Source organism: Lissotriton vulgaris, chromosome 11 (assembly GCF_964263255.1).
Source record: "Lissotriton vulgaris chromosome 11, aLisVul1.2, whole genome shotgun sequence".
Classification (NCBI taxonomy): Eukaryota; Metazoa; Chordata; class Amphibia; order Caudata; family Salamandridae; genus Lissotriton; species Lissotriton vulgaris.
Window position 1 is genome coordinate 483,039,784 of NC_141699.1, and position 16,164 is coordinate 483,055,947.

The 16,164-nt window shown below is 43.9% G+C and overlaps 18 non-coding genes across 18 annotated transcripts; all 18 read right to left on the reverse strand.

Moving 5' to 3' along the window:
* Positions 1 to 343: 343 nt before the first annotated feature.
* TRNAS-UGA (transfer RNA serine (anticodon UGA)) lies at positions 344 to 425 on the reverse strand. Its single transcript has one exon. It is a non-coding gene; the product is annotated as a tRNA-Ser (tRNA).
* Positions 426 to 968: 543 nt separating this feature from the next.
* On the reverse strand, positions 969 to 1,050 carry TRNAS-UGA (transfer RNA serine (anticodon UGA)). Its single transcript has one exon. It is a non-coding gene; the product is annotated as a tRNA-Ser (tRNA).
* Positions 1,051 to 2,218: 1,168 nt separating this feature from the next.
* Positions 2,219 to 2,300, reverse strand: TRNAS-CGA (transfer RNA serine (anticodon CGA)). Its single transcript has one exon. It is a non-coding gene; the product is annotated as a tRNA-Ser (tRNA).
* Positions 2,301 to 2,843: 543 nt separating this feature from the next.
* On the reverse strand, positions 2,844 to 2,925 carry TRNAS-CGA (transfer RNA serine (anticodon CGA)). Its single transcript has one exon. It is a non-coding gene; the product is annotated as a tRNA-Ser (tRNA).
* Positions 2,926 to 4,415: 1,490 nt separating this feature from the next.
* TRNAS-UGA (transfer RNA serine (anticodon UGA)) lies at positions 4,416 to 4,497 on the reverse strand. The gene has a single exon. It is a non-coding gene; the product is annotated as a tRNA-Ser (tRNA).
* A 543-nt stretch (positions 4,498 to 5,040) lies between these two features.
* TRNAS-UGA (transfer RNA serine (anticodon UGA)) lies at positions 5,041 to 5,122 on the reverse strand. Its single transcript has one exon. It is a non-coding gene; the product is annotated as a tRNA-Ser (tRNA).
* A 1,168-nt stretch (positions 5,123 to 6,290) lies between these two features.
* On the reverse strand, positions 6,291 to 6,372 carry TRNAS-CGA (transfer RNA serine (anticodon CGA)). Its single transcript has one exon. It is a non-coding gene; the product is annotated as a tRNA-Ser (tRNA).
* A 546-nt stretch (positions 6,373 to 6,918) lies between these two features.
* On the reverse strand, positions 6,919 to 7,000 carry TRNAS-UGA (transfer RNA serine (anticodon UGA)). The gene has a single exon. It is a non-coding gene; the product is annotated as a tRNA-Ser (tRNA).
* Positions 7,001 to 8,167: 1,167 nt separating this feature from the next.
* Positions 8,168 to 8,249, reverse strand: TRNAS-CGA (transfer RNA serine (anticodon CGA)). Its single transcript has one exon. It is a non-coding gene; the product is annotated as a tRNA-Ser (tRNA).
* A 543-nt stretch (positions 8,250 to 8,792) lies between these two features.
* On the reverse strand, positions 8,793 to 8,874 carry TRNAS-CGA (transfer RNA serine (anticodon CGA)). The gene has a single exon. It is a non-coding gene; the product is annotated as a tRNA-Ser (tRNA).
* Positions 8,875 to 9,420: 546 nt separating this feature from the next.
* On the reverse strand, positions 9,421 to 9,502 carry TRNAS-UGA (transfer RNA serine (anticodon UGA)). Its single transcript has one exon. It is a non-coding gene; the product is annotated as a tRNA-Ser (tRNA).
* A 544-nt stretch (positions 9,503 to 10,046) lies between these two features.
* On the reverse strand, positions 10,047 to 10,128 carry TRNAS-UGA (transfer RNA serine (anticodon UGA)). Its single transcript has one exon. It is a non-coding gene; the product is annotated as a tRNA-Ser (tRNA).
* A 547-nt stretch (positions 10,129 to 10,675) lies between these two features.
* Positions 10,676 to 10,757, reverse strand: TRNAS-UGA (transfer RNA serine (anticodon UGA)). Its single transcript has one exon. It is a non-coding gene; the product is annotated as a tRNA-Ser (tRNA).
* A 543-nt stretch (positions 10,758 to 11,300) lies between these two features.
* Positions 11,301 to 11,382, reverse strand: TRNAS-UGA (transfer RNA serine (anticodon UGA)). Its single transcript has one exon. It is a non-coding gene; the product is annotated as a tRNA-Ser (tRNA).
* A 1,791-nt stretch (positions 11,383 to 13,173) lies between these two features.
* TRNAS-CGA (transfer RNA serine (anticodon CGA)) lies at positions 13,174 to 13,255 on the reverse strand. Its single transcript has one exon. It is a non-coding gene; the product is annotated as a tRNA-Ser (tRNA).
* A 546-nt stretch (positions 13,256 to 13,801) lies between these two features.
* TRNAS-UGA (transfer RNA serine (anticodon UGA)) lies at positions 13,802 to 13,883 on the reverse strand. The gene has a single exon. It is a non-coding gene; the product is annotated as a tRNA-Ser (tRNA).
* A 543-nt stretch (positions 13,884 to 14,426) lies between these two features.
* On the reverse strand, positions 14,427 to 14,508 carry TRNAS-UGA (transfer RNA serine (anticodon UGA)). Its single transcript has one exon. It is a non-coding gene; the product is annotated as a tRNA-Ser (tRNA).
* Positions 14,509 to 15,051: 543 nt separating this feature from the next.
* TRNAS-UGA (transfer RNA serine (anticodon UGA)) lies at positions 15,052 to 15,133 on the reverse strand. Its single transcript has one exon. It is a non-coding gene; the product is annotated as a tRNA-Ser (tRNA).
* Positions 15,134 to 16,164: the final 1,031 nt, after the last annotated feature.

Below are 16,164 nucleotides of genomic sequence, written 5' to 3' on the forward strand. Positions count from 1 at the left end.
GGTGATCAATCACTGCACATTTCTATTCTCGTTTCCCTATATTACGGCGGTGGCAACAAGCCCTTTAGTGTCCTCAGAAAGAGTCCAAAAGCTTAAACAAGACACGCTTCATAAAAAAAAGTACTCTTTTCATGACTTGTCTAGATCAGGCAGGACAGGTCCAGACTACGAACCCTTCCGAGCCACCTGCTCTCTAAAACACTTCCTGGGTGTGGAAATTGTCTCAATGTTTACATCTAGTTTGAGTTTTTGCAGTTTAACTCTGTGACTTGATGAGGATTGCGTAATGAGAAGTGAACATTTACTTAACTTAACCAAATGGTGTTCATGCAAAATCTCATGCCGCTGCAAGCAGGATTCGAACCTACGCGGGGAAACCCCATTGGATTTCAAGTCCAACGCCTTAACCACTCAGCCATCGCAGCTGCGTGAGTATGATGTCACAGTTGTCGTATACGAGCCATGCACTACTCACGTCAGGCCGAGACATAAAAAATAAAGTAACAGAAGGACGGGGAACGTACCAGCAGTGCCCTGTTGTCCTCACTTATTTTGCATGCTTTCATACAATTAATAAAAATAGCAATACGCATCACTCAAAGTGAGTGACAGGGCACCGATGAGCGGTGATCAATCACTGCACATTTCTATTCTCGTTTCCCTATATTACGGCGGTGGCAACAAGCCCTTTAGTGTCCTCAGAAAGAGTCCAAAAGCTTAAACAAGACACGCTTCATAAAAAAAAGTACTCTTTTCATGACTTGTCTAGATCAGGCAGGACAGGTCCAGACTACGAACCCTTCCGAGCCACCTGCTCTCTAAAACACTTCCTGGGTGTGGAAATTGTCTCAATGTTTACATCTAGTTTGAGTTTTTGCAGTTTAACTCTGTGACTTGATGAGGATTGCGTAATGAGAAGTGAACATTTACTTAACTTAACCAAATGGTGTTCATGCAAAATCTCATGCCGCTGCAAGCAGGATTCGAACCTACGCGGGGAAACCCCATTGGATGTCAAGTCCAACGCCTTAACCACTCGGCCATCGCAGCTGCGTGAGTATGATGTCACAGTTGTCGTATACGAGCCATGCACTACTCACGTCAGGCCGAGACATAAAAAATAAAGTAACAGAAGGACGGGGCACGTACCAGCAGTGCTCTGTTGTCCTCACTTATTTTGCATGCTTTCATACAATTAATAAAAATAGCAATACGCATCACTCAAAGTGAGTGACAGGGCACCGATGAGCGGTAATCAATCACTGCACATTTCTATCCTCGTTTCCCTATATTACGGCGATGGCAACGGGCCCTTAAGTGTACTCAGAAAGAGTCAAAAAGCTTAAACAAGACACGCTTCATAAAAAAAAGTACTCTTTTCATGACTTGTCTAGATCAGGCAGGACAGGTCCAGACTACGAACCCTTCCGAGCCACCTGCTCTCTAAAACACTTCCTGGGTGTGGAAATTGTCTCAATGTTTACATCTAGTTTGAGATTTTGCAGTTTAACTCTGTGACTTGATGAGGATTGCGTAATGAGAAGTGAACATTTACTTAACTTAACCAAATGGTGTTCATGCAAAATCTCATGCCGCTGCACGCAGGATTCGAAACTACGCGGGGAAACCCCATTGGATTTCAAGTCCAATGCCGTAACCACTCGGCCATCGCAGCTGCGTGAGTATGATGTCACAGTTGTCGTATACGAGCCATGCACTACTCACGTCAGGCCGAGACATAAAAAATAAAGTAACAGAAGGACGGGGCACGTACCAGCAGTGCCCTGTTGTCCTCACTTATTTTGCATGCTTTCATACAATTAATAAAAATAGCAATACGCATCACTCAAAGTGAGTGACAGGGCACCAATGAGCGGTAATCAATCACTGCACATTTCTATCCTCGTTTCCCTATATTACGGCGGTGGCAACGGGCCCTTAAGTGTACTCAGAAAGAGTCCAAAAGCTTAAACAAGACACGCTTCATAAAAAAAATTACTCATTTCGTAACTTGTCTAGATCAGGCAGGATAGGTCCAGACTACAAACCCTTCCGAGCCACCTGCTCTCTAAAACACTTCCTAGGTGTGGAAATTGTTTCAATGTTTACATCTAGTTTGAGTTTTTGCCATTTAACTTTGTGACTTGATGAGGATTGCGTAACGAGAAGTGAATATTTCCTTAACTAAACCAAATGGTGTTCATGCAAAATCACACTACGCTGCAAGCAGGATTCAAACCTGCGCAGGGAAACCCCATTGGATTTCGAGTCCAACGCCTTAACCACTCGGCCATCGCAGCTGCATGAGTATGATGTCACTGTTGTCGTATACGAGCCATGCTCTGCTCATGTCAGGCCGAGACCAAAAAAATAAAGTAACGGAAGGACGGGGCACGTACCAGCAGTGCCATGTTGTCCTCACTTATTTTGCATGCTTTTATACAATTAATAAAAATAGCAACATGCATCACTCAAAGTGAGTGAAAGGGCACAGATGAGTGGTAATCAATCACTGCATGTTTCTACCCACTTTTCCCTATATTACGGCGGTGGTAACGGGCCCTTAAGTGTACTAAGAAATAGTCCAAAAGCCTAAACAAGACATGCTTCATAAAAAAAAGTACTCTTTTCATGACTTGTCTAGATCAGGCAGGACAGGTCCAGACTACAAACCCTTCCGAGCCACCAGCTCTCTAAAACACTTCCTGGGTGTGGAAATTGTCTCAATGTTTACATCTAGTTTGAGTTTTTTCCATTTAACTCTGTGACTTGATGAGGATTGCGTAACGAGAAGTGAACATTTACTTAACTAAACCAAATGGTGTTCATGCAAAATCACACTACGCTGCAATCAGGATTCGAACCTGCGCAGGGAAACCCCATTGGATTTCGAGTCCAACGCCTTAACCACTCGGCCATCGCAGCTGCATGAGTATGATGTCACTGTTGTCGTATACGAGCCATACGCTGCTCACGTCAGGCCGAGACCTAAAAATTAAAGTAACAGCAGGACGGGGCACGTACCAGCAGTGCCCTGTATCCCCCACTTATTTTGAATACTTTCATACAATTAATAAAAATAGCAACAAGCATCACTCAAAGTGAGTGACAGGGCACATTTACTTAACTTAACCAAATGGTGTTCATGCAAAATCTCATGCCGCTGCACGCAGGATTCGAAACTACGCGGGGAAACCCCATTGGATATCAAGTCCAATGCCTTAACCACTCAGCCATCGCAGCTGCATGAGCATGATGTCACAGTTGTCGTATACGAGCAATGCACTACTCACGTCAGTCCGAGACATAAAAAATAAAGTAACAGAAGGACGGGGCACGTACCAGCAGTGCCCTGTTGTCCTCGCTTATTTTGCATTCTTTCATACAATTAATAAAAATAGCAATACGCATCACTCAAAGTGAGTGACAGGGCACCGATGAGCGGTAATCAATCACTGCACATTTCTATCCTCGTTTCCCTATATTACGGCGGTGGCAACGGGCCCTTAAGTGTACTCAGAAAGAGTCCAAAAGCTTAAACAAGACACGCTTCATAAAAAAAAAGTACTCTTTTCATGACTTGTCTAGATCAGGCAGGACAGGTCCAGACTACGAACCCTTCCGAGCCACCTGCTCTCTAAAACACTTCCTGAGTGTGGAAATTGTCTCAATGTTTACATCTGGTTTGAGTTTTTTCCGTTTAACTCTGTGACTTGATGAGGATTGCGTAACAAGAAATGAACATTTACTTAACTAAACCAAATGGTGTTCATGCAAAATCTCATGCCGCTGCAAGCAGGATTCAATCCTACGCGGGAAAACCCCATTGGATTTCAAGTCCAACGCCTTAACCACTCGGCCATCGCAGCTGCGTGAGTATGATGTCACTGTTGTCATATACGAGCCATGCTCTGCTCATGTCAGGCCGAGACCAAAAAATAAAGTAACAGAAGGACGGGGCACGTACCAGCAGTGCCCTGTTGTCCTCACTTATTTTGCATGCTTTCATACAATTAATAAAAATAGCAACATGCATCACTCAAAGTGAGTGAAAGGGCACAGATGAGTGGTAATCAATCATTGCGCATTTCTACCCTCTTTTCCCTATATTACGGCGGTGGTAACGGGCCCTTAAGTGTACTAAGAAAGAGTCCAAAAGCCTAAACAAGACACGCTTCATAAAAAAAATTAATTACTCTTTTCGTGACTTGTCTAGATCATGCAGGACAGGTCCAGACTACGAACCCTTCCGAGGCACCTGCTCTCTAAAACACTTCCTGGGGGTGGAAATTGTCTCAATGTTTACATCTGGTTTGAGTTTTTTCCGTTTAACTCTGTGACTTGATGAGGATTGCGTAACAAGAAGTAAACATTTACTTAACTAAACCAAATGGTGTTCATGCAAAATCTCATGACGCTGCAAGCAGAATTCGAACCTACGCGGGGAAACCCCATTGGATTTCAAGTCCAACGCCTTAACCACTCGGCCATCGCAGCTGCGTGAGTATGATGTCACAGTTGTCGTATACGAGCCATGCACTACTCACGTCAGGCCGAGACATAAAAAATAAAGTAACGGAAGGACGGGGCACGTACCAGCAGTGCCCTGTTGTCCTCACTTATTTTGCATGCTTTCATACAATTAATAAAAATAGCAATACGCATCACTCAAAGTGAGTGACAGGGCACCGATGAGCGGTAATCAATCACTGCACATTTCTATCCTCGTTTCCCTATATTACGGCGGTGGCAACAAGCCCTTTAGTGTCCTCAGAAAGAGTCCAAAAGCTTAAACAAGACACGCTTCATAAAAAAAAGTACTCTTTTCATGACTTGTCTAGATCAGGCAGGACAGGTCCAGACTACGAACCCTTCCGAGCCACCTGCTCTCTAAAACACTTCTTGGGTGTGGAAATTGTCTCAATGTTTACATCTAGTTTGAGTTTTTGCAGTTTAACTCTGTGACTTGATGAGGATTGCGTAATGAGAAGTGAACATTTACTTAACTAAACCAAATGGTGTTCATGCAAAATCTCATGCCGCTGCAAGCAGGATTCGAACCTACGCGGTGAAACCCCATTGGATTTCAAGTCCAACGCCTTAACCACTCGGCCATCGCAGCTGCGTGAGTATGATGTCACAGTTGTCGTATACGAGCCATGCACTACTCATGTCAGGCCGAGACATAAAAAATAAAGTAACAGAAGGACGGGGCACGTACCAGCAGTGCCCTGTTGTCCTCACTTATTTTGCATGCTTTCATACAATTAATAAAAATAGCAATATGCATCACTCAAAGTGAGTGACAGGGCACCGATTAGCGGTAATCAATCACTGCACATTTCTATCCTCGTTTCCCTATATTACGGCGGTGGCAACGGGCCCTTAAGTGTACTCAGAAAGAGTCCAAAAGCTTAAACAAGACACGCTTCATAAAAAAAAGTACTCTTTTCATGACTTGTCTAGATCAGGCAGGACAGGTCCAGACTACGAACCCTTCCGAGCCACCTGCTCTCTAAAACACTTCCTGGGTGTGGAAATTGTCTCAATGTTTACATCTAATTTGAGTTTTTGCAGTTTAACTCTGTGACTTGATGAGGATTGCGTAATGAGAAGTGAACATTTACTTAACTTAACCAAATGGTGTTCATGCAAAATCTCATGCCGCTGCAAGCAGGATTCGAAACTACGCGGGGAAACCCCATCTGATTTCAAGTCCAACGCCTTAACCACTCGGCCATCGCAGCTGCGTGAGTATGATGTCACAGTTGTCGTATACGAGCCATGCACTACTCACGTCAGTCCGAGACATAAAAAATAAAGTAACAGAAGGACGGGGCACGTACCAGCAGTGCCCTGTTGTCCTCACTTATTTTGCATGCTTTCATACAATTAATAAAAATAGCAATACGCATCACTCAAAGTGAGTGACAGGGCACCGATGAGCGGTAATCAATCACTGCACATTTCTATCCTCGTTTCCCTATATTACGGCGGTGGCAACGGGCCCTTAAGTGTACTCCGAAAGAGTCCAAAAGCTTAAACAAGACACGCTTCATAAAAAAAATTACTCATTTTGTAACTTGTCTAGATCAGGCAGGATAGGTCCAGACTACAAACCCTTCCGAGCCACCTGCTCTCTAAAACACTTCCTAGGTGTGGAAATTGTTTCAATGTTTACATCTAGTTTGAGTTTTTGCCATTTAACTTTGTGACTTGATGAGGATTGCGTAACGAGAAGTGAACATTTCCTTAACTAAACCAAATGGTGTTCATGCAAAATCACACTACGCTGCAAGCAGGATTCGAACCTGCGCAGGGAAACCCCATTGGATTTCGAGTCCAACCCCTTAACCACTCGGCCATCGCAGCTGCATGAGTATGATGTCACTGTTGTCGTATACGAGCCATGCTCTGCTCAAGTCAGGCCGAGACCAAAAAATAAAGTAACAGAAGGACGGGGCACGTACCAGCAGTGCCCTGTTGTCCTCACTTATTTTGCATGCTTTCATACAATTAATAAAAATAGCAACATGCATCACTCAAAGCGAGTGAAAGGGCACGGATGAGTGGTAATCAATCATTGCGCATTTCTACCCTCTTTTCCCTATATTACGGCGGTGGTAACGGGCCCTTAAGTGTACTAAGACAGAGTCCAAAAGCCTAAACAAGACACGCTTCATAAAAAAAATTAATTACTCTTTTCGTGACTTGTCTAGATCATGCAGGACAGGTCCAGACTACGAACCCTTCCGAGGCACCTGCTCTCTAAAACACTTCCTGGGTGTGGAAATTGTCTCAATGTTTACATCTAGTTTGAGTTTTTGCAGTTTAACTCTGTGACTTGATGAGGATTGCGTAATGAGAAGTGAACATTTACTTAACTTAACCAAATGGTGTTCATGCAAAATCTCATGCCGCTGCAAGCAGGATTCGAACCTACGCGGGGAAACCCCATTGGATTTCAAGTCCAACGCCTTAACCACTCGGCCATCGCAGCTGCGTGAGTATGATGTCACAGTTGTCGTATACGAGCCATGCACTACTCACGTCAGGCCGAGACATAAAAAATAAAGTAACAGAAGGACGGGGAACGTACCAGCAGTGCCCTGTTGTCCTCACTTATTTTGCATGCTTTCATACAATTAATAAAAATAGCAATACGCATCACTCAAAGTGAGTGACAGGGCACCGATGAGCGGTGATCAATCACTGCAATTTCTATTCTCGTTTCCCTATATTACGGCGGTGGCAACAAGCCCTTTAGTGTCCTCAGAAAGAGTCCAAAAGCTTAAACAAGACACGCTTCATAAAAAAAAGTACTCTTTTCATGACTTGTCTAGATCAGGCAGGACAGGTCCAGACTACGAACCCTTCCGAGCCACCTGCTCTCTAAAACACTTCCTGGGTGTGGAAATTGTCTCAATGTTTACATCTAGTTTGAGATTTTGCAGTTTAACTCTGTGACTTGATGAGGATTGCGTAATGAGAAGTGAACATTTACTTAACTTAACCAAATGGTGTTCATGCAAAATCTCATGCCGCTGCACGCAGGATTCGAAACTACGCGGGGAAACCCCATTGGATTTCAAGTCCAATGCCTTAACCACTCAGCCATCGCAGCTGCATGAGCATGATGTCACAGTTGTCGTATACGAGCAATGCACTACTCACGTCAGTCCGAGACATAAAAAATAAAGTAACAGAAGGACGGGGCACGTACCAGCAGTGCCCTGTTGTCCTCACTTATTTTGCATGCTTTCATACAATTAATAAAAATAGCAATACGCATCACTCAAAGTGAGTGACAGGGCACCGATGAGCGGTAATCAATCACTGCACATTTCTATCCTCGTTTCCCTATATTACGGCGGTGGCAACGGGCCCTTAAGTGTACTCAGAAAGAGTCCAAAAGCTTAAACAAGACACGCTTCATAAAAAAAATTACTCATTTCGTAACTTGTCTAGATCAGGCAGGATAGGTCCAGACTACAAACCCTTCCGAGCCACCTGCTCTCTAAAACACTTCCTAGGTGTGGAAATTGTTTCAATGTTTACATCTAGTTTGAGTTTTTGCCATTTAACTTTGTGACTTGATGAGGATTGCGTAACGAGAAGTGAATATTTCCTTAACTAAACCAAATGGTGTTCATGCAAAATCACACTACGCTGCAAGCAGGATTCAAACCTGCGCAGGGAAACCCCATTGGATTTCGAGTCCAACGCCTTAACCACTCGGCCATCGCAGCTGCATGAGTATGATGTCACTGTTGTCGTATACGAGCCATGCTCTGCTCATGTCAGGCCGAGACCAAAAAAATAAAGTAACGGAAGGACGGGGCACGTACCAGCAGTGCCATGTTGTCCTCACTTATTTTGCATGCTTTCATACAATTAATAAAAATAGCAACATGCATCACTCAAAGTGAGTGAAAGGGCACAGATGAGTGGTAATCAATCACTGCATGTTTCTACCCACTTTTCCCTATATTACGGCGGTGGTAACGGGCCCTTAAGTGTACTAAGAAATAGTCCAAAAGCCTAAACAAGACATGCTTCATAAAAAAAAGTACTCTTTTCATGACTTGTCTAGATCAGGCAGGACAGGTCCAGACTACAAACCCTTCCGAGCCACCAGCTCTCTAAAACACTTCCTGGGTGTGGAAATTGTCTCAATGTTTACATCTAGTTTGAGTTATTTCCATTTAACTCTGTGACTTGATGAGGATTGCGTAACGAGAAGTGAACATTTACTTAACTAAACCAAATGGTGTTCATGCAAAATCACACTACGCTGCAATCAGGATTCGAACCTGCGCAGGGAAACCCCATTGGATTTCGAGTCCAACGCCTTAACCACTCGGCCATCGCAGCTGCATGAGTATGATGTCACTGTTGTCGTATACGAGCCATACGCTGCTCACGTCAGGCCGAGACCTAAAAATTAAAGTAACAGCAGGACGGGGCACGTACCAGCAGTGCCCTGTATCCCCCACTTATTTTGAATGCTTTCATACAATTAATAAAAATAGCAACAAGCATCACTCAAAGTGAGTGACAGGGCACAGATGAGCGGTAATCAATCACTGCGCATTTCTACCCTCTTTTCCCTATATTACGGTGATGGTAACGGGCGCTTAAGTGTACTAAGAAAGAGTCCAAAAGCCTAAACAAGACACGCTTCATAAAAAAAATAATTACTCTTTTCGTGACTTGTCTAGATCATGCAGGACAGGTCCAGACTACGAACCCTTCCGAGGCACCTGCTCTCTAAAATACTTCCTGGGTGTGGAAATTGTCTCAATGTTTATATGTAGTTTGAGTTTTTGCCGTTTAACTCTGTGACTTGATGAGGATTGCGTAACAAGAAGTGAACATTTACTTAACTAAACCAAATGGTGTTCATGCAAAATCTCATGACGCTGCAAGCAGGATTCAAACCTACGCGGGGAAACCCCATTGGATTTCAAGTCCAACGCCTTAACCACTCGGCCATCACAGCTGCGTAAGTATGATGTCACAGTTGTCGTATACGAGCCATGCACTACTCACGTCAAGCCGAGACATAAAAAATAAAGTAACAGAAGGACGGGGCACGTACCAGCAGTGCCCTGTTGTCCTCGCTTATTTTGCATTCTTTCATACAATTAATAAAAATAGCAATACGCATCACTCAAAGTGAGTGACAGGGCACCGATGAGCGGTAATCAATCACTGCACATTTCTATCCTCGTTTCCCTATATTACGGCGGTGGCAACGGGCCCTTAAGTGTACTCAGAAAGAGTCCAAAAGCTTAAACAAGACACGCTTCATAAAAAAAACGTACTCTTTTCATGACTTGTCTAGATCAGGCAGGACAGGTCCAGACTACGAACCCTTCCGAGCCACCTGCTCTCTAAAACACTTCCTGAGTGTGGAAATTGTCTCAATGTTTACATCTAGTTTGAGTTTTTGCAGTTTAACTCTGTGACTTGATGAGGATTGCGTAATGAGAAGTGAACATTTACTTAACTAAACCAAATGGTGTTCATGCAAAATCTCATGCCGCTGCAAGCAGGATTCAAACCTACGCGGGAAAACCCCATTGGATTTCAAGTCCAACGCCTTAACCACTGGGCCATCGCAGCTGCGTGAGTATGATGTCACTGTTGTCATATACGAGCCATGCTCTGCTCATGTCAGGCCGAGACCAAAAAATAAAGTAACAGAAGGACGGGGCACGTACCAGCAGTGCCCTGTTGTCCTCACTTATTTTGCATGCTTTCATACAATTAATAAAAATAGCAACATGCATCACTCAAAGTGAGTGAAAGGGCACAGATGAGTGGTAATCAATCATTGCGCATTTCTACCCTCTTTTCCCTATATTACGGCGGTAGTAACGGGCCCTTAAGTGTACTAAGAAAGAGTCCAAAAGCCTAAACAAGACACGCTTCATAAAAAAAAATTAATTACTCTTTTCGTGACTTGTCTAGATCATGCAGGACAGGTCCAGACTACGAACCCTTCCGAGGCACCTGCTCTCTAAAACACTTCCTGGGGGTGGAAATTGTCTCAATGTTTACATCTGGTTTGAGTTTTTTCCGTTTAACTCTGTGACTTGATGAGGATTGCGTAACAAGAAGTAAACATTTACTTAACTAAACCAAATGGTGTTCATGCAAAATCTCATGACGCTGCAAGCAGAATTCGAACCTACGCGGGGAAACCCCATTGGATTTCAAGTCCAACGCCTTAACCACTCGGCCATCGCAGCTGCGTGAGTATGATGTCACAGTTGTCGTATACGAGCCATGCACTACTCACGTCAGGCCGAGACATAAAAAATAAAGTAACGGAAGGACGGGGCACGTACCAGCAGTGCCCTGTTGTCCTCACTTATTTTGCATGCTTTCATACAATTAATAAAAATAGCAATACGCATCACTCAAAGTGAGTGACAGGGCACCGATGAGCGGTAATCAATCACTGCACATTTCTATCCTCGTTTCCCTATATTACGGCGGTGGCAACAAGCCCTTTAGTGTCCTCAGAAAGAGTTCAAAAGCTTAAACAAGACACGCTTCATAAAAAAAAGTACTCTTTTCATGACTTGTCTAGATCAGGCAGGACAGGTCCAGACTACGAACCCTTCCGAGCCACCTGCTCTCTAAAACACTTCTTGGGTGTGGAAATTGTCTCAATGTTTACATCTAGTTTGAGTTTTTGCAGTTTAACTCTGTGACTTGATGAGGATTGCGTAATGAGAAGTGAACATTTACTTAACTTAACCAAATGGTGTTCATGCAAAATCTCATGCCGCTGCAAGCAGGATTCGAACCTACGCGGGGAAACCCCATTGGATTTCAAGTCCAACGCCTTAACCACTCGGCCATCGCAGCTGCGTGAGTATGATGTCACAGTTGTCGTATACGAGCCATGCACTACTCACGTCAGGCCGAGACATAAAAAATAAAGTAACAGAAGGACGGGGCACGTACCAGCAGTGCTCTGTTGTCCTCACTTATTTTGCATGCTTTCATACAATTAATAAAAATAGCAATACGCATCACTCAAAGTGAGTGACAGGGCACCGATGAGCGGTAATCAATCACTGCACATTTCTATCCTCGTTTCCCTATATTACGGCGGTGGCAACGGGCCCTTAAGTGTACTCAGAAAGAGTCAAAAAGCTTAAACAAGACACGCTTCATAAAAAAAGTACTCTTTTCATGACTTGTCTAGATCAGGCAGGACAGGTCCAGACTACGAACCCTTCCGAGCCACCTGCTCTCTAAAACACTTCCTGGGTGTGGAAATTGTCTCAATGTTTACATCTAGTTTGAGATTTTGCAGTTTAACTCTGTGACTTGATGAGGATTGCGTAATGAGAAGTGAACATTTACTTAACTTAACCAAATGGTGTTCATGCAAAATCTCATGCCGCTGCACGCAGGATTCGAAACTACGCGGGGAAACCCCATTGGATTTCAAGTCCAATGCCTTAACCACTCAGCCATCGCAGCTGCGTGAGCATGATGTCACAGTTGTCGTATACGAGCCATGCTCTGCTCATGTCAGGCCGAGACCAAAAAATAAAGTAACAGAAGGACGGGGCACGTACCAGCAGTGCCCTGTTGTCCTCACTTATTTTGCATGCTTTCATACAATTAATAAAAATAGCAATACGCATCACTCAAAGTGAGTGACAGGGCACCGATGAGCGGTAATCAATCACTGCACATTTCTATCCTCGTTTCCCTATATTACGGCGGTGGCAACGGGCCCTTAAGTGTACTCAGAAAGAGTCCAAAAGCTTAAACAAGACACGCTTCATAAAAAAAAGTACTCTTTTCATGACTTGTCTAGATCAGGCAGGACAGGTCCAGACTACGAACCCTTCCGAGCCACCTGCTCTCTAAAACACTTCCTGGGTGTGGAAATTGTCTCAATGTTTACATCTAGTTTGAGTTTTTGCAGTTTAACTCTGTGACTTGATGAGGATTGCGTAATGAGAAGTGAACATTTACTTAACTTAACCAAATGGTGTTCATGCAAAATCTCATGCCGCTGCAAGCAGGATTCGAAACTACGCGGGGAAACCCCATCTGATTTCAAGTCCAACGCCTTAACCACTCGGCCATCGCAGCTGCGTGAGTATGATGTCACAGTTGTCGTATACGAGCCATGCACTACTCACGTCAGTCCGAGACATAAAAAATAAAGTAACAGAAGGACGGGGCACGTACCAGCAGTGCCCTGTTGTCCTCACTTATTTTGCATGCTTTCATACAATTAATAAAAATAGCAATACGCATCACTCAAAGTGAGTGACAGGGCACCGATGAGCGGTAATCAATCACTGCACATTTCTATCCTCGTTTCCCTATATTACGGCGGTGGCAACGGGCCCTTAAGTGTACTCCGAAAGAGTCCAAAAGCTTAAACAAGACACGCTTCATAAAAAAAATTACTCATTTTGTAACTTGTCTAGATCAGGCAGGATAGGTCCAGACTACAAACCCTTCCGAGCCACCTGCTCTCTAAAACACTTCCTAGGTGTGGAAATTGTTTCAATGTTTACATCTAGTTTGAGTTTTTGCCATTTAACTTTGTGACTTGATGAGGATTGCGTAACGAGAAGTGAACATTTCCTTAACTAAACCAAATGGTGTTCATGCAAAATCACACTACGCTGCAAGCAGGATTCGAACCTGCGCAGGGAAACCCCATTGGATTTCGAGTCCAACCCCTTAACCACTCGGCCATCGCAGCTGCATGAGTATGATGTCACTGTTGTCGTATACGAGCCATGCTCTGCTCAAGTCAGGCCGAGACCAAAAAATAAAGTAACAGAAGGACGGGGCACGTACCAGCAGTGCCCTGTTGTCCTCACTTATTTTGCATGCTTTCATACAATTAATAAAAATAGCAACATGCATCACTCAAAGCGAGTGAAAGGGCACGGATGAGTGGTAATCAATCATTGCGCATTTCTACCCTCTTTTCCCTATATTACGGCGGTGGTAACGGGCCCTTAAGTGTACTAAGACAGAGTCCAAAAGCCTAAACAAGACACGCTTCATAAAAAAAATTAATTACTCTTTTCGTGACTTGTCTAGATCATGCAGGACAGGTCCAGACTACGAACCCTTCCGAGGCACCTGCTCTCTAAAACACTTCCTGGGTGTGGAAATTGTCTCAATGTTTACATCTAGTTTGAGTTTTTGCAGTTTAACTCTGTGACTTGATGAGGATTGCGTAATGAGAAGTGAACATTTACTTAACTTAACCAAATGGTGTTCATGCAAAATCTCATGCCGCTGCAAGCAGGATTCGAACCTACGCGGGGAAACCCCATTGGTTTTCAAGTCCAACGCCTTAACCACTCGGCCATCGCAGCTGCGTGAGTATGATGTCACAGTTGTCGTATACGAGCCATGCACTACTCACGTCAGGCCGAGACATAAAAAATAAAGTAACAGAAGGACGGGGAACGTACCAGCAGTGCCCTGTTGTCCTCACTTATTTTGCATGCTTTCATACAATTAATAAAAATAGCAATACGCATCACTCAAAGTGAGTGACAGGGCACCGATGAGCGGTGATCAATCACTGCACATTTCTATTCTCGTTTCCCTATATTACGGCGGTGGCAACAAGCCCTTTAGTGTCCTCAGAAAGAGTCCAAAAGCTTAAACAAGACACGCTTCATAAAAAAAAGTACTCTTTTCATGACTTGTCTAGATCAGGCAGGACAGGTCCAGACTACGAACCCTTCCGAGCCACCTGCTCTCTAAAACACTTCCTGGGTGTGGAAATTGTCTCAATGTTTACATCTAGTTTGAGTTTTTGCAGTTTAACTCTGTGACTTGATGAGGATTGCGTAATGAGAAGTGAACATTTACTTAACTTAACCAAATGGTGTTCATGCAAAATCTCATGCCGCTGCAAGCAGGATTCGAACCTACGCGGGGAAACCCCATTGGATTTCAAGTCCAACGCCTTAACCACTCGGCCATCGCAGCTGCGTGAGTATGATGTCACAGTTGTCGTATACGAGCCATGCACTACTCACGTCAGGCCGAGACATAAAAAATAAAGTAACAGAAGGACGGGGAACGTACCAGCAGTGCCCTGTTGTCCTCACTTATTTTGCATGCTTTCATACAATTAATAAAAATAGCAATACGCATCACTCAAAGTGAGTGACAGGGCACCGATGAGCGGTGATCAATCACTGCACATTTCTATTCTCGTTTCCCTATATTACGGCGGTGGCAACAAGCCCTTTAGTGTCCTCAGAAAGAGTCCAAAAGCTTAAACAAGACACGCTTCATAAAAAAAAGTACTCTTTTCATGACTTGTCTAGATCAGGCAGGACAGGTCCAGACTACGAACCCTTCCGAGCCACCTGCTCTCTAAAACACTTCCTGGGTGTGGAAATTGTCTCAATGTTTACATCTAGTTTGAGTTTTTGCAGTTTAACTCTGTGACTTGATGAGGATTGCGTAATGAGAAGTGAACATTTACTTAACTTAACCAAATGGTGTTCATGCAAAATCTCATGCCGCTGCAAGCAGGATTCGAACCTACGCGGGGAAACCCCATTGGATGTCAAGTCCAACGCCTTAACCACTCGGCCATCGCAGCTGCGTGAGTATGATGTCACAGTTGTCGTATACGAGCCATGCACTACTCACGTCAGGCCGAGACATAAAAAATAAAGTAACAGAAGGACGGGGCACGTACCAGCAGTGCTCTGTTGTCCTCACTTATTTTGCATGCTTTCATACAATTAATAAAAATAGCAATACGCATCACTCAAAGTGAGTGACAGGGCACCGATGAGCGGTAATCAATCACTGCACATTTCTATCCTCGTTTCCCTATATTACGGCGGTGGCAACGGGCCCTTAAGTGTACTCAGAAAGAGTCAAAAAGCTTAAACAAGACACGCTTCATAAAAAAAAGTACTCTTTTCATGACTTGTCTAGATCAGGCAGGACAGGTCCAGACTACGAACCCTTCCGAGCCACCTGCTCTCTAAAACACTTCCTGGGTGTGGAAATTGTCTCAATGTTTACATCTAGTTTGAGATTTTGCAGTTTAACTCTGTGACTTGATGAGGATTGCGTAATGAGAAGTGAACATTTACTTAACTTAACCAAATGGTGTTCATGCAAAATCTCATGCCGCTGCACGCAGGATTCGAAACTACGCGGGGAAACCCCATTGGATTTCAAGTCCAATGCCTTAACCACTCAGCCATCGCAGCTGCATGAGCATGATGTCACAGTTGTCGTATACGAGCAATGCACTACTTACGTCAGTCCGAGACATAAAAAATAAAGTAACAGAAGGACGGGGCACGTACCAGCAGTGCCCTGTTGTCCTCACTTATTTTGCATGCTTTCATACAATTAATAAAAATAGCAATACGCATCACTCAAAGTGAGTGACAGGGCACCGATGAGCGGTAATCAATCACTGCACATTTCTATCCTCGTTTCCCTATATTACGGCGGTGGCAACGGGCCCTTAAGTGTACTCAGAAAGAGTCCAAAAGCTTAAACAAGACACGCTTCATAAAAAAAATTACTCGTTTCGTAACTTGTCTAGATCAGGCAGGATAGGTCCAGACTACAAACCCTTCCGAGCCACCTGCTCTCTAAAACACTTCC